The following is a 21,722-nucleotide window of genomic DNA, read 5'->3' on the forward strand; positions in this document are numbered from 1 at the left end:
ACAGCCCTGCAGCCCAGAGTTTGTCCATCGCCCTGACTCCCTGGTCCATTCACTTGTCCCTGTGGCTGACTAGATGGGGAGCCTTTGACGCAAGGGGCATATCTTATTCCCATCTGTATCTCCTGCACTCACCAACTAGCAACAAATTACAGGTCTGAAAGAATGAATGAATAAGTACAGGGCATGTCGTGACTTGGATGAGATGAGGGACCGGGCAGGTCCTCGTGATTCTCTCTCTCTGAGGAGAAATTTGTACTTTTAGGAGGGCAGGAGGCCATGTGCTGAGAGTTCTGTGCACAGGGAAAGAACCCTTTTCTTTCTGTTCCCTGATAACCCACAACCAAGGCCTACAGGCTGGACAAGCAGTCCGTGCATCCATCCATCCCTCACACCCCCGGAGGCTAAGTTCCCGAGGTATCACGCCTGATCTGGAATGCGCTTGAATGCACTTGCCGTTTTACAATGGGGACTGCCCTGGCCTGGCCAAACCAGGCCCCGTAAGCTAGACAGTAAATGCCACGTGAGGACACATTCTTAGTTCCCATTTGTCACCCCTCAAGCGCTTCCTAATACAATTCCTTCTACTCCAGGCATGCAGCAGCCGTGTCCTTTCATTTCAGTATTCTGGTGCTTGGATATCTTGGAGTCCTATTAACCATGGAGAAACTGCCACTAGCCAGGGTTTGCAGAGAGAGTCAACGACTCTAGTGAGCTCAACTTTCACAGGCAAACCACCCAGTGCAGAACCCATAACCCCAACCGCCTCCTTTGTTTTCAGCGTAAACCAACAAAATCAGAGCCCACATCCCCACTATCACCTTTATCAGGGCTTCAAATTCCGGGCCACCATCCACCTGCCCTAATTGCCCCAAGGCCAGGTGCCAGACAACTAGGGACAGACCCTACGCCCCAGAGCCAGCTGAAACCATTTAGGCTAGCCAATCCAAAGCCTGCTCACCTGCCTCACCTGTTTTTCCCCCACGGAAACTACAATGAAGGCTGTTGCCCACAATGTCCCGCTCTCCCTCTTACTCCTGACCAGCTGGGTGCTTCTCCCCGTGGCCCCCACGGTATAGCCATGGGCTGGTGCACCATTCCTCTTGGGATAGGTGAATATATTAGTCACCTCCTGATATGGGCCTTGTCATATCTAAATAATAATAATAAAACCCATATTTTAAAACAAGGCTTTCTAGAGACTGTATATAATTCTAACTAAAGATACTTTTAAAGATCAGAGGGGAAAGGGGGCTAATGAATACTGAAGTAATAAGGGAACTCTTCCTGAAGGAGTTGGGATGGGTCGCAGTTCGCTTTCTTCAATGTTACAAGACCTCCAACTTTTTCTAAGCATGTAAGAGGACACCTGGGGCCACTGTAGCTTCCTGTACTCTCCATTTACAACACTTCTGCTTTGCAAACTAGCACAATAACAAGGTAATATTTTTCCTAACATAGATTGCCTTTTTTGTTGACTTTAGTAAGCTTTCCAATGTCGTCTAGGGTTTGGTGAAAATGCAGGTAGTGTTGAACATCAGTACACCTTTTAGGAATAAATGAGGTAGTAGTTGGATTAATAACCATTTATTGGGGTGGCCGGTTAGCTCAGTTGGTTAGAGCATGGTGCTGACAACACCAAGGTTGCCAGTTCGATCCCGACATGGGCCACTATGAGCTGTGCTCTCCCTAAAACAGTCAGCTATGCCATTGTAGCATGAAAGCAATGTGTAACCAATGACCATTGCCGTTCCCCAATAAAATTTTTAAAATGATAATAAAAAAATTTTAAAAACCATTTATTGAGCATTTTCTAGAAGCCAAGCACTGCACTGGGTACCAAAGAGACAAAGCAAAATACAAGTCACTGACTTAAGGAAACTCAGGAGCTAACGGGGAAGGAGAGGAGAGAGAAAGCTGAAAACTCTGAGTCCTAAGCTTCCTGCTTAGGGGAAACACAAGGCACCACCCATCAGGCGGCAGAGGATTTCATGTCAGCTTACCCTGTAAGTCTGTCTGTGGGACCTGACACTTACGCCCTTGTGTGCTCACTGAAGCACAGCGTCTAATAATTGAAAGCAACATACTACATCCCCAGTAGTTTGAGCCATGAAACAATTTATGGTACATTCTATTCAGTAAAGAATTTTGCTTCTGTGAGAAAGTGAGGCTTATAAGGTTTTTCATTTTTATACGAGGAGGACCTGGTTGTGTTGTTATGTTAAATAGAAAAAAAAAATAGTTACGCTATGCTTACAACATAGGGAAAAAAATAAGACTGGAAGACAGTAACCAAGTGAGTACTGATAAATGCTCAACAAACAAAATAAATAAAGCCCTGCCTTGCAACGTGTGCCGATTACTGTGATATAAATACTCCCATCTTGGCCAGTTTTGAGCTGCCAATGTGACATCACTACGTCTTTAAACATGGAGGTCAGTTGGCTTTCCCAAGCTGGTACCAGCCACCACTGGCAGTAGCCTCAAGATGTTGACAGTAGTTTGGATGATGTAATTATGGGCAATGTTATTATTTTTTTTTATGCATTCCAAATTTTCTGTAATGCGGTGAGGGGAAAGAACATCATGTTTGTGAAGCCTGTTTCCCCAGGGGAATGGCCTCTGAGCAAGTGAGGCCGTTAGTTGAGGACCCTACCTGAGCAATACTGTCAGGCTTTGTGTTTGCACACCAGGCTAAATAAATTCTTGTTATTTTGTTGCACACTCTGTGCAGTGAATAACATCCGGGGCTCTAGTGAGCCAGAGAAGGCAGGCCATTCTTTGTCCTGATACAACCCACCCAGCAACCTCAGAACGCTGCAAGCAAGGAGTACCCAGGTATCTGGGCAGGAAGAAAGAGGTCATCATGACATTAGGCTACAGCTAACTCGACCCTGACCTACAGTACAACGTGCTCCACTGAGACAACATCTTTTTCTTGAGTTATGCGATTTTTTCTTAATGAAACTGGAATGCAGCTTTAGCTTTCAAGAAGCATGAGGTCATACAGGTGAGTCTCAGGCCAGGAATTCCTTCTCTCCGATGCTCAGTTTTCTCATCTATAAATTGGGGACGTTGGTACTTGGTGGGAACCATGTCACAGTTGGGAGAATTGAACGAAAGCAAAAGTGAAGGGCTTGATAGCACTTAATGATAGATGTTAGTTCTTACTTTCTTCTGTTTGCTTACTCACTTTCCTAAGAAGAAAATGAATGATCCGAAGAAATGTCAACCAAAAGAAAAGGGATTAATGAGGAAAGAGAAGCCCATGGTCTCACACAGCCCCAGAACAGCAGGCGCACACGTTTCCTATCTGTCATGGCACACCACACATGTGTGCTTTTATATAAACGTCAGACAGCTTTGCCCTCAATACACAGCTATCATATAGCAAGAAAAAACAAAAACAATAATAAGGCTTTTTAGAAAGTCTGATTTATTTTGCATCCAGACCTGCAGCTCAGACAATTGAACACAATTTCAAAGAAGAAAAAGCACAGGGATTCTGCCTGCAATCATATGAGCCTTTTCCAGCCATCGCCTTCCCACCAAGAGATAAAGAGTTTAATTGGAGGAGGTGGCAAATTGCTAAGTGCAGTTCCATGAGGCACACACTCAAAAGTATATACCTTCACTGAATTCACTGACACTCACTCGGCTTTCAGAAAACACAAGTGCTAAGCTCTCAAAGCACTCAGTACAAAGAGCTACTAGGGCCAAGGGCGTCAGGTCCTCAAAATGGCCAGCCACCCAGCCTTTTGCTTGCTTCTCCAGGAAGCCTGCACACATCAGCACTTCTGGCCCCAAAGGAGAGAAAACGCTGCTGCTCTGCATCGGAATGAGATGCAGATACTCTCTGGCTTCCTGGAAATGCCAGGTGCCAATGATTATGTGCCCCTCTCCCATCACACACACACACACACACACACACACACACACACACACACACACACACACACACACACACACACACACACACACACACTATCCCCCGAACCACAAGGACCACCAGTCTTTGGGGTTCTTTTCTCCGACTCTGACCAGAGTTTGGACAGCAGGTAGATTCCTGTTTTGGATTTCGTTTTCAACTCTTTCCTATATATTTAGCCATTTTTGTTCTATCCAGGGATTGGAAGGCCCTGGAGATAAAAAAAAAAAATTTAAAACTTGATTAAAAACAAACCAGCTGTGATGATTAATTTTATGTGTCAGTTTAGCTAGATGATGGTGCCCAGTCGACTGGCCAAATGCCAGTCTCGATGCTGCAGCTGAGGTGTGTGTTAGATAAGATTCACATTTAAACCAGAGACATTGAGTAAAACAGATCCACCGTCCATAATGTGGGTGGGCCTCGCCCAATCAGTTGAAGAACTTAAAACCAAAGACTGAGGTTTCGCAAAGAAGAAGGAATTCTGCCTCCAAACTGCAACAGAGAAATTCTACCTGGTTTTCAGCCTTCAGGCTCAAGGCTACAACATCACCTCTCTCCTGCATCTCTGCTTGCCCTACAGATTTGGGACTGGCCAGCCCCACCATCACATAAATCAATTCCTTAAAATCTCAAGAGATGATTAGATACATAGATGATAGGTGAATGGATGGATAGATAGATCTAGCTGTCCCCAAACAATGAGCAGTCCAGTGGGGGCAGAGGATGTGCCTACAGACACAGGACGGTTGTCAGGACACAGGTCTGAGCTACAGAGATGTATAGATACAGCCCACGTAAGGTAGGCTGTTAGTGTTTCTGCTGTGAGCGCGGTATTCATGATTACTTCATGTAATTATCTCACGGGAAGATCCCGGATAGGTCAGTAGCCCATGACTAAACTGCTCCCAGATTCCTCACTCCCACCTCCCCAAGCAGTCAGGACACGATGGCTGAAATCTTTATTCCCACCGGCAAGGATAGAGTGAGGGGCAAGGAACCCACCCTGGTAGACGGGAAAGTGGGGGAATGCCAGACTGTTCAGGGAGAAGAGCTGACTGCGTGCTGCGCCCTGCGGTGTCGCAAAGCTGCCCAGGGATCTGAGTGAGGAGGATGAAGCCGACTGGGAGAGAACGCTCAGTGAGAGGACATGCCTCCCATCGGTGGTTCTCAGACACGGGGTATGAGGAAGCATGGCTTCCGGAGCGTGCTGAAAAATGCAGCTTCCTGTGCTCCAGCGGAATATGGGGTTCAAAAGTGTAGGATGGGGTCCAAAAAAGGACTGTCAACAACACACCCGGGTGATTCTGACACGGATGCCATGTGGCCCACAAATGGAGGCCATTTTGTAGGCAAGGCCAAAAGTCGCTAGTTATTATACCTCTTGAGAAGGAAGCGACCCCCGCTTCGCTCTAGTCCACACTTCAGCCCATCCAGCTAGAGACACACGGAGGCACGTAACGGTCATGGGCAGGCCGAAGCAAAGTTCATCTCTGGTCATCCCAGCCTCCCATCTCTCTCTGACTCAGCCAGGTGTGGGGGGAAGTCGCTGGGACCTGGACGGAAGACGGCATCGGTGTTACTCCTCGAGGGAGAGTTGGCTTAGCTTGAAACTTTGGGGACAGAAACACTAATTGCAACCGGGGCCATTAGTAAAAGGTGAATTTAAGATGGAATCGATACTGAACTGACATTCATTTTCCCTTCTCAATTAGCAGAAAAGGTCTTTCAGCAGCATGAGGAGCTGGAAAAGAGGAACTCGGATCCTCACTCTGCCTTGCTGTGTGAGCACAAGGACTGCAGATCGCTCCCTGGATGCTATAACCTTAGGGAGACGTGGCAACACTTGACCGGCTTCCTCCTTCCACTCTGTTTAGTGTCTCGCCCCTTCCTCCATTTTCATGTTAATGAGCCATCTCCAAATCACCTCATTCCCTTCCCTGACCCCCACCCCTGCTGACTTGCTTGCAGCCTGCAGAGACTTGCTCTCTGCAAGAAGCACTACCCAGCCATCTTAATTACCCCTCCCTCTCTCCTCAGTGACCTGACTGGAGGCTGAAACACAGCCCCATACTTCTCCATCAGTCATTTTAACTACTCCGCAGTTGCTCATAAGTGTCCTCTGTTCTGTTCATCACCGAAAGGCCCAGGGCTTCCTGAATAGCACATAAACTCAACCCCACTTGGGAATGAAGGATGTTTAAGCATTCCACTTTATTATAACCTTTATCTGTAATAAGGATGCTAAAAGTTACAAAGGACAGAGCTGGAGGTTAGAAGGAGAGAGGGAGAGAGTTGGTTGATCACCGGATGGCTTTATGCGGTTTAGCCCTGGGAACAATGTCTGTCTGTCTGGAGGAGGGGTGAGGAGAGGTGCATGAGGGGATATGGCAGCAGGTCAGAGGGTCCTTGGTAGCAAGGCGTCACCACAGGCACTACTAAAGCTGGACAGCAATGTGTTTAGAAGAAGGGATTGGGGTTGTGTGGAGAGAAAATATGTATTTTAGGATTTCCTCCCATAGCTAAGCCAAACTCAATGAGTTAATATGCTGTTCAGCATCCTTCTCCTCGGCAGTCGAATTCCTGTGTCTTCAGAGCCAGGAGGCATCTGAGAGGCGGTTATTACAGAGCTTATGGGGAAATGTGAGTGATGAAGCAGCTACTAGACCCAAATATGTAGAGGCACGTAGGCCTTTGTTATAGTCCAAAAAATAAACACTGTATGTGGTGGGTGGTTGTCTTAATGCCCACAGTGAACCCCACCTCCTGATATGCAAACTTGGATAGTCTCCAATGGCGTCAGTCATGTGACTTTCTTTGGCCAACGGGATATCAGCAAACATAACACAAGCAGAGACTTGACGGGCTCCTTAAGGTTTGCTGTCTTGGAACACGGCTGCCATAATGGAAAACGCTGGACTGTCCTTCTGAAGAGGCCACACGGGGAATGACAGAAGCACCTTGGCTGACAGCCCTCGCTTACAGCCAGAAATGGGAGTGAGGTCACCTTGAACCATGCCATGGCAGGAGAGCAGCCAAGTGACATGAGTGGCCCCAGACCAAGCTACCTAGCTCAGGCCAAATTGCCACATATGAGCAAATACATTATTGTTATTCAAAGCTACTGAATTTGAACAGATTGTTATGTAGTAATAGATAACTGTTATGCTATGCTTCCAACTAAAAGAGCCTGCAACAATTCAGAGAATATAAAACACCTTATAAAGTCCTACAGGATTGCCCGATTGAAAACTCATCATGAGCCAGTAATAAAGAACCTTCATACCCCGATATCTGGCAAACCCTCACAGCAAACATAAATATAATGATGAAATATTAGAGGCATTACCATTAAAGTAGGAGCAAATGCCTGCCATCACTGCTTCCACTCAACACTGTATTAGAAGTCCTAGATAATCCAATAGGCAAGAAAAAGAAACAAGAGGTGTAAGAATTGAAAATGGGGAAAGAACAAAAAGACTGTACCTATGTGATTGTGTGGGATAGGCTGAAAAATGCCCTCCCCCCAAGAAGTCCATGTCCTAATCCCCAGAACTTGTGAATGTTACTTTTTATGGAAAAAGGGACTTTGCCAGTGGGACTAATTAAAGTATTTTGAGACGGAAACATTATCCTGAATTCTCTAGATGGACCCTGTGTAATCACAAGGCACCTTATAAGATGGAGGCATGTACTAAAGTTCATGTACCACAGTAACAAATCCATAAAAGAACTCAGAAAAATCCAGAGAAGATGAACAACACTTTTGAGAAAATTATAAAATATTTTCAAAGACAAAGCATATGTCCTTGCTGATTATGCTATGCTGATTATGAAGATCATCATCATAAAGAAGACATTTTTCCCCAAATAAATTTGTACATGCAATGCGTTAATCCCCACAAGGCATTGTTTGTTTGTTTGTTTGTTTGTTTGTTTGTTTGTTTGTTTGTTTGTTTGTTTTATAAAACTTAAGCTGATCCTAAAATCCCAAAGGAAAGTGGAAAGGAACCTACAGACCTGGGTTCAAATCCTGCACATTCCAAAGAAAGGCTCATCTTCGGGACTGGTTAGCCATCTCCTGAGATACACCCTCTGAGTCCTTGGAATATTCTGCCTGACGAGGGTGTTTTTGTATGCTTGAGGCCTTGGCCATGCTGTCCTATGGTGGCCTGATCAGTTTATTCTGAGACTGTGATTTATGGAGAATGCCTGTTTTTGCTCGGAGGAACAGTGGGGTGGTCACAGAAGGGTCTGACATCTGAGGAGCTGAGGTCAATCATGCAGGTTGCTGCATCTCCCATGATTAACTCTGCACAACAAGATTTCCGTGCAATTGCCTGGTTGCCACACTTCAAGTGCATTGTCACACGTGGCTGCTGGGAGAGCTATGTGCCTCCATGCACTCCAGTGGGAGGGACACCTGGAAGCTTACACCTCATTTCTCCTAGATTTTGCCCAATGCTCCTTTGCCTTTTGCTGATTTTTATCTGTAGCCTTTGCTACAATAAACTGCAACTGTGAGTATAACATTCTGAGTCCGAAGAATCTTCTTAGCAAGTCATCAAGCTTGGTGGTGGTCTGGGAGACCAAAAGGAGCAAAGCACTAGGAATAGCTAAGCTCATTGTGAACAAAATCAGCAAGGTAGGGGGAGTGGGTTACTACCCTTTCGAAATCAAGGCTTGTTATACAACCATAACAATTAAGTTAAATGGCATTGGAACAGATGGACAAATGGAACGGAATACAGATCTTATATACAAGTCTACATCTTGGAGCTTGAGAGATGGAATGCAAATGAGGGGAGGAACATTGACTATTTAATTAACAATGCTGATGATAAAATAAAAGTAGGCCCCTGGCTCACACTATACAAATCTGACAATTAAGTTGGCAAACTCATCCTAGAGAAAGTGCTACATACCTCATTGCTGAATATCACTACAGTCACCTTCGAAGTACCTCCCTTGGGAAGTTATGCACTGACACCAGCACCTAGTCCACCCTTCAAAGCAATTTTGGAACTCTTTTTCTGGAATGGCCATCAGAACTGTTGTCGTATTACCCTTGATGTCCTGAATGTCATCAAAATGTCTTTCTTTCAATATTCCCTTTATCTCCAAGTAAAGAAAGAAGTAATTGGGGGCCAGATCAAGTGAATAGGGAGGGTGTTCCATTACAGTTCTTTGTTTACTGGCTAGAAACTCCCTCCCAGACAGTGCTGTGTGAACTGGTGCATTGTTGCAATGCAAGAGCCATGAATTGTTGGCAAAAAGTTCAGGTCATCTAACTTTTTAATGCAGCCTTTCTAGCACTTCCAAATAGTAAACTTGGTTAACTGTCCAGTTGGTACAAACTCATAATGAATAATCCCTCTGAAATCAAAAAAGTTTAGCAACATCGTTGCAACAAATTCGCAAATTTAATTGTCAGAACTTCATATTTGAAAAATATGAAGCCTACATTCTCACTGGGATGAAGACGATGATAAACAATGAACATGATAAATAATCAAATGTATAGTATGTTAAACAGTGATCAAGTGCTATGAAAAATAAAGAAAAAGAGAGCAGGATTAGAGAAGTCAGACATGGTTGATATGGGCAGGTTGCAATTTTAAATAGACAGTCAGACTAGCCCTCCCTGAGAAAGTAATTGTCTTAGTCTATTTTAGCTGCTATAACAAAATACCACAGACTGGGTAGCTAAACAGAAATCTATTCCTCACAGTGCTGGAGGCTGGAAGTCCAAGTTCAAGGCTCCAACATAGTCACATTCTCATGAGGACCTTCTTCCAGGTTCATAGCCAGCATCTTCTTCTCGCTGTGTCCTCACAGGGCAGAAGGGGCTGAGCATCTCTCTGGAGCCTTTTCTATAAGGGCCCTAATCCCATTCCTGAGGGCTCCACCCTCAAGGCCTAATCACCTCCCAAAGACCCCACCTCCTAATACTATCACATTGGGGGTTAAGATTTCAATATATTTTGGAGAGACACAGACATTCAGACCATACAGTTATATTTAAGATGGTAAAGGCATTAGTTATGCAGATATGTAAATAAAAAGCTTTCTGGATAGAGGAAGCATTCACAGTTCACAAATTAGAAAACTGAGTCTAGNGAGGAACATTGACTATTTAATTAACAATGCTGATGATAAAATAAAAGTAGGCCCCTGGCTCACACTATACAAATCTGACAATTAAGTTGGCAAACTCATCCTAGAGAAAGTGCTACATACCTCATTGCTGAATATCACTACAGTCACCTTCGAAGTACCTCCCTTGGGAAGTTATGCACTGACACCAGCACCTAGTCCACCCTTCAAAGCAATTTTGGAACTCTTTTTCTGGAATGGCCATCAGAACTGTTGTCGTATTACCCTTGATGTCCTGAATGTCATCAAAATGTCTTTCTTTCAATATTCCCTTTATCTCCAAGTAAAGAAAGAAGTCATTGGGGGCCAGATCAAGTGAATAGGGAGGGTGTTCCATTACAGTTCTTTGTTTACTGGCTAGAAACTCCCTCCCAGACAGTGCTGTGTGAGCTGGTGCATTGTTGCAATGCAAGAGCCATGAATTGTTGGCAAAAAGTTCAGGTCATCTAACTTTTTAATGCAGCCTTTCTAGCACTTCCAAATAGTAAACTTGGTTAACTGTCCAGTTGGTACAAACTCATAATGAATAATCCCTCTGAAATCAAAAAAGTTTAGCAACATCGTTGCAACAAATTCGCAAATTTAATTGTCAGAACTTCATATTTGAAAAATATGAAGCCTACATTCTCACTGGGATGAAGACGATGATAAACAATGAACATGATAAATAATCAAATGTATAGTATGTTAAACAGTGATCAAGTGCTATGAAAAATAAAGAAAAAGAGAGCAGGATTAGAGAAGTCAGACATGGTTGATATGGGCAGGTTGCAATTTTAAATAGACAGTCAGACTAGCCCTCCCTGAGAAAGTAATTGTCTTAGTCTATTTTAGCTGCTATAACAAAATACCACAGACTCGGTAGCCAAACAGAAATCTATTCCTCATAGTGCTGGAGGCTGGAAGTCCAAGTTCAAGGCTCCAACATAGTCACATTCTCATGAGGACCTTCTTCCAGGTTCATAGCCAGCATCTTCTTCTCGCTGTGTCCTCACAGGGCAGAAGGGGCTGAGCATCTCTCTGGAGCCTTTTCTATAAGGGCCCTAATCCCATTCCTGAGGGCTCCACCCTCAAGGCCTAATCACCTCCCAAAGACCCCACCTCCTAATACTATCACATTGGGGGTTAAGATTTCAATATATTTTGGAGAGACACAGACATTCAGACCATACAGTTATATTTAAGATGGTAAAGGCATTAGTTATGCAGATATGTAAATAAAAAGCTTTCTGGATAGAGGAAGCATTCACAGTTCACAAATTAGAAAACTGAGTCTAGCAGAGGTTAAGCAACTAGCATCATTTTATTTATTGAAACAGCTCTAAGTCTCCCCAACTCTACAATCCATGGGTTTTTGGTTGCATCACTTAAATAACCTGTCCTTAAATTTAATGGCAAGGATTTCTTGCCTATAAGTCAAAATATTTAGACTTACGGTATCTAATAGTAAACCTCAGATTTGACTCTCACCAATATTTTCACCCCTACTTTTCACCACCCCATTCCGAATGCCCCTGGACCCGAGCCCCAGCCTCAGCCACATGCCATATATATCGCAGCCTCAACACGCTTCCCATGTGGATTCTTCACTTTTCAGTCACTACCCTAGTTAGTGAACTTCTAATCACCCAAAGTCTTTTCAAGTGGCATATTCTTCAAGACACTGCTCCCAGCTTCCCAACGAAAAGGAATCACACCCTTCTCGATGCTCCCATCGAAGCTCAGTCACAATGAAGCCACATTGTGTGGCCTGTGTTTGTCTATCTGTCTCTACCTCCAGACTGTGGGCCCTAGAGGACCCCGTAAGTATTCGATCCATCTCTCTCCCCAGCACACACCACAAGAGAGAGGGCTTCAGTAGATGTTAAAGAAATGTATGTCAAATGGAAAATGAATGACATATTAATGGTGATGAAAACAAAAGCATTATGCAGTAAACTGTAATGTTTAACAGGAACTATGGTAAAAGATAATAAAACCTAAGGTCTACATTTGTCTTTGAAAGGATATGTCATCCAATAGTAGGTTCAGGGTTTACTAAATATTATACAAATATGCGAAGACATCAAGAAGACCAGGCCAATAACTGCAGCCATGCTACATGCAGAGCTTGCTAATTTGTTACCTTTTTTGGAAGAGTGTCTCCATTTAATACATTTTTTAAGAAAGATGCTTCATGGAACTGATGAACAACAAATAATGCCTTGAAAGTTAAACTCTGAAAATTGGGTGATTTCATTGAGTACAGACTTTTATGTAAGACTTCCATTTATGATGGAATTCATTTTTCTGCCTCTAGGAATATTTATTTACTTAATAATTTTAAAGACTCCTGCTTCAAATCTAAGCACTCTAAAACCACATTAATTCATGCATACTAATTATGTATTTCTTTACAGAAAAAAAAAGAGAAAAATGAAAGGATCGTTTCCCCTTTGCATTATTTATAGGTAAAATATTTGTTAATCACATGAATAGCGGTAATGCTTTACAAGCAGAACTTGAAAGCTTTAAGTACAATAATCTCCCATATTCTTGCTCAGCCATACTGCACTTGCGCTAGGGAATATGGTAGCTTCTAGCAACATATGACTAATGATCATTTGAAATGTGGCTAGTACAATTAAGGAATTACATTTTCAATTTTATTGAGTTTCAGTTAATTAAAAATTAAATTTAAATAACCACATTCAATGTAGCTTTTCACTATCATGTTGGACTGTGCAAATACAGAATATACCCATCGCCTTGGAATGTTCTACTGGAGAGCATTACTTGTCCTAGCTCACAGATGGCCACAAGTCAATACATATAAATGAAATTAACAAACAATGACTGGTTCACTGAAATATAAACTCTGATACTGAGGCATATAAAGAGGAAGAATGGATCTGCCTTCATGGAGACAGATGCATAAATAATAAAAATAGAGGGTTATCTCTCATGCAGGTGTGCACAAAAGCTACATAAAGGGGCAATTAACTGTATCTGGTAGATCAAGGAAAGCTTTCACAGAAGCTGCAACATTTGAACTGATTCATGCAGGAAAGAAAAATGTGAACAAGAAAGGGGGCGGGACAGAGAACCTCAAGCCAAGGGAGCAGCCATATCAGGAGGCACAGAAAAGCTTCCTGAAAGATCGTGATGTCTGAGGGACGGCACGTAGTTTGGTAAGGTTAGAATGTGCACAACGTGGAGAAATGACCTCCCTGCAGGGAAGGGTGCAGTCCTCATGGACTCTGTGAGGGAGGTTAGAACTGTCCCTTGTGACAGTGAGAGCTGTATTCTGTTTCAAGGAAGGCAACATGGCCGGACCTGTGTTCTGAAAAGGTCCTTCTGGCTGTGGAGAGGAACATGGACAGACTGGAGAGAGGCTAGAGGTGGGGAGACCGACGACATAAAGCAGAAGAGAGATGACCAGGTTGGGCCAGGGCGGAGGAGGCAAGGCTGGAAAGGAAGCAAGTGATGTGAGAGTTGTTTATTCAAAATGAGTGAATATTTATTTCCAAAAAAAAATCTCGTTTGAAAATACAGCAAGTGTGAGATGTGTGATCATTCTGACACCCCAACAGTATATGTTGCAAGAGAAGGTGTTGCTGCAGTTTTTTATGATGGGCTCTCGTGAAAGCCCACTGACCCGTTCCAAAATGCTGAGCGTGCAGCCAACCTGAGAAAGCCCACCATTGCTGCTGACAGTCTCCCAGCCCAGCGATTGCATTACGGGTTCCCTGGGATGAAAGTAGATGCCAGCCATGGCAGGGGGACAAGACATGGGGCAAAAGCAGCTGGGCAGGAAGAGCAAGGGACCGGGCCCTCCAACACCTTGCACAAAGCCCTGAAAAGAATCCAGGATTTGGAGTCACACAGACCACACTCTAAGGCCCCCCTCAGCAATTCAGCTGAGCTGGGCTTTGAGCACGTCATAGAACTCTCTGACCCCAAATTTCCTCACCTGTAAAATGGGTGCAATACCTCTTCCCTCCTAAGTGTTCATGAGTATGACTAGTGCAGACTAAGTGCCTTAAGTATGTTAGTCCCCTTGCCTTCCCCAGAACATACTCTCTCTAGGTAGCCAAACCCCCAAAGCTCTGGTAGAAAGAGTTAACATTTAGTATATAGCCTCAAGCCTTTTCTACTCCCACGGCACTTTTCCTTGCTCCCTCTCCCCCCCCCCCCCCCCAGCACAATCCTTGATAAAAATCAAAGTACTCTGTAGGCTTGGGAGGGGCTATTGTGAAAACTGAACCGCCTGGGCAAAGATGACAAGTGGAAGCTGAGCTGTGACACATCCCCCACTGCGGGTGTCCCTGGGAAGGGTGCAGCCCCACTGAGGGTCTGAGTCCAGGAGGTCCCAGAGAAGGACAGTTAACTAGCGCAGGTGGCCCCATATGTCTGAGGCTGAGAAACAGAACTGGTGTCCCCGTCCATTCTCCTTCTCAAGGTAGGGCAGAGGGATAGGGAAGAAAAACGGAGGCTGACATTGGTCCATCCCATAATGCAGAGAAAACAAGCTGAAACACTAAGGTCACACTTGACCAGAGCTTAGGGGCTACGTAAGGGAATAAACAGAAAATTGCATGAATTTTTTTGGATCCACTGGTTTATATTCCAGCTCTCTCATCTTCAGGAATTAGGTCCCTCTCTTACTGCCACCCAGAGAGCCACCATACAGAGAACGCCATCTTTAACAGCTCATTGCCAAGACTAAAGTGCTAGATTTCTTCATTCCTCGTTGTACAAAGCAAGTCCTTAGGCACACATTTGCATTTCTGGTTTCCTGTATGGAGACCATTTCTTCCTCAAGAAACTGACACTCTTTCTACCCCCTTCCAGTGGTGGACTAGCCCTTTCCTAACAGATCTCATTGGAATAGCTTTGTCAGGATTCACTGTCACCACTCCTTCAATAAATACATAGCTAGAGTGACTGAGGGGCATCTATTCAATCTTGGAAAACTTTGAAGAGCGCGACTAAACTAAACAGCATGTTGGAAACGTCTCACACTTAAGGTCTAAGGAATCTGAACTGAACTTTCAAAAACTGTGTTCCCATCTTACATAAATTTAAGAGTGTCTTGTGGGATCTTTATGAAGAAGCATAAAAATGCCTGTCACTTTTTCTTTTAAGCAATATCTATGTGGTCCTTTTCATATAGCTAATCCTTACAAGAGTCCAATGTGGCCATTTGTTATGGAAATTATATTGCTTTGAAATTCATATGTTGAAGCTCTGACCTCTAGTAGGTCAGAATGTGACTGTATTTGGAGATCAGGCCTTTAAAGAGATGATTAAGTTAAAATGAGGCCTTAGGGTGGGCCGTAATCCAATCTGACTGGTGTCCTTATAAGAAGAGGAGATTAGGGCACACAGACCACCAGGGGTGTGCAGGCACAGAGGGACAACCATTCCAAGAGGCAGCCAGAGGGCGGCTGTCTGCAAGCCAAGGAGGAGGCCTCAGAGGACACCAACTCTTCTAGCACCTTGATCTTAGACTTTCTGCCTCCACAGTTGTGAGAAAATAAATTTGTTATTTAAGCCACACAGTCTGTGGTATTTTGTTATGGCAGTCCCAGAAAATTAATACACAGAAAAATCACAATTCTTCATATGAGAAAATAGGCTGAGTTTACACAGCTAATACTTGAATTTGAACACGTACTTGCTGGAGAAACTTTACGCTTTAACATTACCCTATATGGCCTCCCCTTTCGCAACACCAGTTAGATTTCAGGCATATTTTATGAAATTATTATTTTTTACAGTACGTTTACATGAAGATGTTATCTTTGAAGTGAGTTGCAGTTTCATCTTCCATCTCTAAGTGGTTCTCTAATCCCCACTCTAAATCAGTACTTATTTCCAAATACAATAAACACCAGCTATTGCCATGGACTTCACTGCGGCTCCAACAAAGTTTACTAAATTTGCTTGCCTCTGACCCAACTAAAGAAATAAAGAAGGCTTTAGAACCTTTATATTTACCAGTCAGCTTACTACATTAATAATTATAACTTTTTCCAATTTATCCAGACAGAATCTGGGGATGTGGGAATGGATATGAAGGGAGAGGGATAATGGTAGGAAGAACATAAAGTTGGATCAGGCCAAATTATGCCCAGGAAACCACTCAGCAAATATTCTGGGTTTAATGTTTTAGCTTGGACGGTGAGAAAGGACTCTGTTTGCTTGGTTGGTTGGCTGAAACATGGAGCAAAGCTGGCCTACACTAAATGAAGTTGGAATGCCAGAACTAACTAGGTATACTATCAAAGAAGACATCCAAAGGCTTAGGAAGATTGAATTGTTAGCATGGATTTACCATGTAAGACCTACTCATCCATCCAGGAGCGGTCCATGGGACACACTTCCACCATGACTGTGAGACATAAATTTGTGAAAGGGGACCCAGCAAACGTAAAGAGTTTTGTGGGCACTCTTTTCTGTAGGTCAGATCTTACAGTGAGATATGCAGCTACTGAACTGGGATCTTTAGACACAATGGGGATAACTGGATCCTAGGGAGGAGGGGCCAGGTGCCAGCACTTAATCACCAAAGACAAGGTGGCTGTGGTTGGTGACCTTCATGGACGTCAGAGTCAAAGCAGTGAGCAGCCCAGTCTGACTCGCAGAGACCTATGGTAATCGCTAATTGCCATCATGTCCTCAAGAAGAGAAATAGACAGTCTACTAAATTCTTACTTGATGTGTATACGTGGGAGAGTCCTAGGTTGAGTGAACAGAAGGCTAACTTCAATCATCAAAAGCAGAGAATCTCAGCCCTTCAATCAATTCATAGACTTGAATCAGTTTACAGACCCCTAGAATGAAGGGGGGGCCAGTTCCCTTGAGGAATGACCCCACTACACTGCCAAACATGTTTACTATTAACATTTCTCCCAGCCTTCCCCAAAGGAACCTACAGCCTTTGCCAGGGTGACCATGCCCTGGAAGAAAGGAAATATTAGGCTTATCAGGGACTACTGGACACTCACTCTGAAATAACACAAAATTCCAACAGGCTCAAAACATCACTGTGGTTCATGAGTGAGAGTAGGGGCTTACGGAGGTCAGTCAGGTGAGCAGTGGAGGTTTAGCTCGTGACCAACTTCCGAAGCCCACCCGGGGGCTATTTCCCCAGTTCTAGAGTGCAGAATTCCTGCATGTCAATTTTAAATATTTCCTCCAAACTGGCTGTAAACCAGTGCACATCTTGTTCATTACCATAAGAATGTGTATTATCACCTGAACCTTTCTTTCTGTTCTTCTTTTTTTTTAATTACAGAGAATCTGTGTTTTCCAAAAGTTTCAAAACCCTAGGCTAGATAAAAGCAGGCTATGGACCATGAACACCAAGATTTATTGGTGCAATTTTGTAAACTCATTTAGAGAAGGTCCTTGTGCCAAACTGACACTAATAGAGGGAAGCCCATTGCTCTCCAGGTTTAAGACATATATTCATTCGTCAGACAATTATGGCTCTTCTAGGCACTCCCATGGCCACGGGAAGTATCAGACAGGAATTATCTTCCATTTCCTTCCATTGCAGAGGGCTGCCAGGTCCCTCTTCTTCTCTAAACTCCGCCTCATTTGAGAAAAGCAAGACCACCCACAAGCGTCTTTGTCCTTTGTGCTCAAGTCCATCTGCACTGCCCCAAGGACCACAGACAGCCAGGGCCCTCCACATGTCAGAGTGGCGACCCTGCCATCCATCACCGCCCAACCCTCACATCTCCTGTGAGTTTGAGGCAGGAAATGCAGCCTCCCTGAGAACATCTTATTATTACATTATGATTTCACTCTCTCTTCTCCACTCCTTCACTGCCCATCACTCTGTAGTGATTACAGCCTATTTGGAACAAAGACCTAAACCCTACTGCGTGGGCCCCACACATATCATTCCTCACAGCCCACACCAAGCCTATCTATGGGTGGATGAAGGAACAAAAGTTCCCAGAGACTGAAGAGCTGCCAAGGGCCACTCCATCGCCAGTGAAACAGACCACACCACAACGCTGGTCTTCCAAGCGAAAGCCTGAGAGAGCAGGGCGCAGCTCATGTGTGGGAGAAGAGAACCCATGCCGTGCCTCTGGGCTGGACTCTCGGGACAAGGATAAGGCCGGGTGGGTGAGGAGAGGAAGCTCTAATTCCAGGAACTGTGTTTGAGGCTGCTTTCTCCCTGCCCAGGCCCAGTGTCCTTTCTTGGGCCTGGGCTGGTTCTCACGCCCTTGGTTTCTTCTCAGCTCCAGGCCCCAGGAGGCCTCAATCTAATTCTTGTTCCTCTCTGAAACTGGCACACACACCCCAGACCCACAACGTTTCCTGAGGGATCTCTCCGCCCAGGTCCAGCCCTGGCACCCACCCAGCCCGGCGGTAAGGTGGTAAGGCTCTGCCCAGTGACTCTGCTCCCCTTTAGTCTCTGATGAGGAACCCACAGACCCTTGATTTAACGTGTCATATAGTTTGGTGCCAACAACGATACAGGAGGAGAGAGTCACAGACGTGAGGTTCTGGATCTCATGGTTTTCACAGCCAGCAGTCAAGGCCCCGCCCCCCTTCTGATATGGAAGGCCATGGGATCGACCTTAAACCCTGCTTCTTTGTTCTTCTTCCTAGAAGGGGTGTATCAGCTCTCCTTGTGCCCTGCCCAGGAGGCCCAGAGATAACGCATGGCACAGCGGAGTGATGGAGGCTGCGGGGGCACAGAGAAGATGACACGCGGGCAGGGCCAGGGAGTACTGGGGACCGGAGGCAGGGTCCAGGCTGAGTGTGCCAGGCAGCTCCCCTAGACAGAGACGCGGGCTCATGGGGAAACACACTCAGCCACTGGGTGTGAAACACAAAGACGGCCTTCGTCACAGAGAATAAAGGAAAAGTTCTGTCTGCAGACAGGTCTTCGTTCACACATTCATTCAACAAACATTCCTGACTGCGTTCTCTATGCCAGGGTGGGTCTGAGGACCCAGTGAGGAACTAGATTTGGTCCTTGTCTTCAGCAAACTTTCATTCCCATGAGGGAGACACCTTATTGGAAAGCAAAAGTGTGGAGTAAAAACCAAAAGGCCCCACACTTATCCCATCCCCCACTGTTAAAATGTGGGCACACAGTCATTCCAAAATTTTCCTGTGACCATACCAAAAAAAAAAAAAAAAAAACAGAACAGAAAATACTAGAAGCACACTTTGCGTGCAGCCGCAGGTTTGAAATAATATGCACAGAGGCACTTCCAGGTGAGTCGTGCCGGGAGGGGGAGCTGGTGAGCCCTGAGGATGCTGGTGGCGCGGGGAGGGCGAGCCCTGCAGGGGGAGGCGTGCTCTGAGCAGGTAGCTGATGCAGGACTAGACCGCTACAGCCAATCCCTGGCGTTCCCTCTGTGCTCGCCCAGGCCTGGAAGGTGCCCTGCGAGAGCAGGACTCGGTCTGCAGGAGGACAAAGGGCCCGGGTTGAGAGCCACAGGACGGGACAGGGGCTTGGAGCCTTGCAGGACCTCATTCACACTGTTCTGAGTCCCTGGGGCTGCACCAAAAGGATGGCAGCGAGTGAAGCAGATGCAACCTTCATTGTGGAGCATAAAATGCACACAGACAAGCGGGACGGGTTCCAGGACCCATGAGGAGCTAGTGGCAGAGGTGGACAGGAGCTTGAGCAAGGTTCCTGCAGGACACAAAGTTTACGTGGCGTCCCAGCACACGCCTCCCACGCACTTCGTTGGAGGCTGCCGTAAAGGGAGCCAGGAAAGCTGCCAGAGAGAAAGCAGCCTCCACGCAGGGCCTCCGTCCTTCCCAGGCCGAGGGAATGAAAACCAGCTGAGACCAATGAGAGGCCGGGGCCTGGGGAACAAACTTGGCCTCTGGGTTTGATGCTGGTTTCCTCAGCCCCTCTCAGCTGGGTGGTCTTGAGTATTAATCCCTCTACTCTCCCTTTCCTCTTCAATAAAACGGAGATAAGGCCTTTCCCCTGGGTTTTTGTGAGAATGAAGCGAGGGCATAGATATAAATACTTAGCGCAGGGCTTGTCCTCTAATAGTAGTAATAATAATAATGGTGACATTTACAATCACTGTGTACTGGGCACGGCTTTAAGCACCATGTCACCTTATTCAATCCCCACCCAGCTCGGTGAAATAGATATTAGTATTAGCTCCATGCTGTTTATTTGGAAACTAAAGCCCAGAGAGGTTAAGTATAATCTTGGTGTTGCTCAATGTCAGAAAACATGAAGCTGGAACTTGAACCCAGGCCACCTGAGTCCAGTATCTGTGGCCACAACGACTGGTCTGCACAGCCCATGAAGTGGCAGAAGTGGGGGAGGGAGGTGTTGTCCTTTTGCCAACCTTGTAAGCTTATTGTGAGGATTAGATAGAAAACATGCAAAGTTCCTAGAAAAGTTCCTGGCCCAGTTTGTAAGTGTTCAATAAACAATAATTAATGATTAACGTTACTATCACTATGCTCACCATTCTAATCAAGGGCAATGGAAGGTGAGTCTATAACCCCCTCATAAGGTTCCTGTATCAGTTTTCATTGCCACAATAATGCTGTGTAACAAAACTTCAGTGGCAGGCAGCAACACATGTTTACTGAGTGCCCAGTCTGTGGGGTGCAGGATTTGGGCTGTGCTCACGTATGTTGCCTGGCCCCACTCACGCACCCTGGATTGGCTAAAGGTCTGCTGACCCAGGTGACTTTATTTGGAACATTTGAGGCCACTCAGCTCTGCTCCACGTGTCTTTCATCCCTAAGCAGACCAGCCTAGGCACGTTCTCGCAATGACAACAGAGGGTGAGAACAGCAAGGCCAGCAGAGAGCAAGGGCTCTGGAAGCTTCTGTTTGCATTCATTTGCTAACTTCCCATGGGACAAAGCAAGTCACACAGCCAAGCCAAAAGCCAGGGAGGAGGGTCCGCCCCAGTTCCAGGGGGAAGTCTGTGGGTAGGGATGGGTAAGAAAATCTATCACAATTATAAGACCAGCAGCTTGCCTGACTGCCACCAGTGTAAGTCCTGGATCATGAGACCCTCCTCCCCCGGGTGAACCCCCCTCTGTCACTTTCATGTTCCGGTTCCTGAACTCCTGGCACTTGGCACCATTACTCTTTCTGAAGTCAGCTTGTTCAGTCACTGTGTGCCAGGTACCATGGCGCACACTAACATAGCTGTGAACGAGACAAACACGGTCCCTGCTCTAATGAACTCATGTTCCAGTGGGGAGACATGAAACAAAATACATAATATCATTTCAGGTAATGAAAAGCTCTATGAAAAAAGTGAACCAGAATTCCTTGATAAGTGAGCTTGAGAGCGGTCTTAGAGGACAGTAGCCTCTGAGGTTCATGTCTAGATCTTCATCTCTAAGCCCAATGCCTAACACTAAGTAGGCTTCAATAAATGGTGAAAGGAGGATGGATGGATGGATGGATGGACGGACAGATGGACACTGGGACCTACCTGGCACTTCCTGCCTTTGCCTCTTCCACCACCCTTTCTCTCTGTGGCCCACTGGGAGATCTCAGGGAAGATCTCAGGAAGAAGACCAAGTTCCCTCTTCACATCCAGATAGCCAGTCCTGAGACCCCAGGGGAGTCTCTCCAGGCCCGGTGGCCGGGGTGTCTCAGCTCTCTGTGGTTAGCAAATGGATTGCCTTTC

At 45.4% G+C, this 21,722-nt stretch overlaps 1 non-coding gene across 1 annotated transcript; it reads left to right on the top strand.

Moving 5' to 3' along the window:
- Nucleotides 1–1,594: 1,594 nt before the first annotated feature.
- TRNAV-GAC (transfer RNA valine (anticodon GAC)) lies at nt 1,595–1,668 on the top strand. The gene has a single exon. It is a non-coding gene; the product is annotated as a tRNA-Val (tRNA).
- The last annotated feature ends 20,054 nt before the right edge of the window (nt 1,669–21,722 follow it).

Source organism: Hipposideros armiger, unplaced genomic scaffold, assembly GCF_001890085.2.
Source record: "Hipposideros armiger isolate ML-2016 unplaced genomic scaffold, ASM189008v1 scaffold_137, whole genome shotgun sequence".
Classification (NCBI taxonomy): domain Eukaryota; kingdom Metazoa; phylum Chordata; class Mammalia; order Chiroptera; family Hipposideridae; genus Hipposideros; species Hipposideros armiger.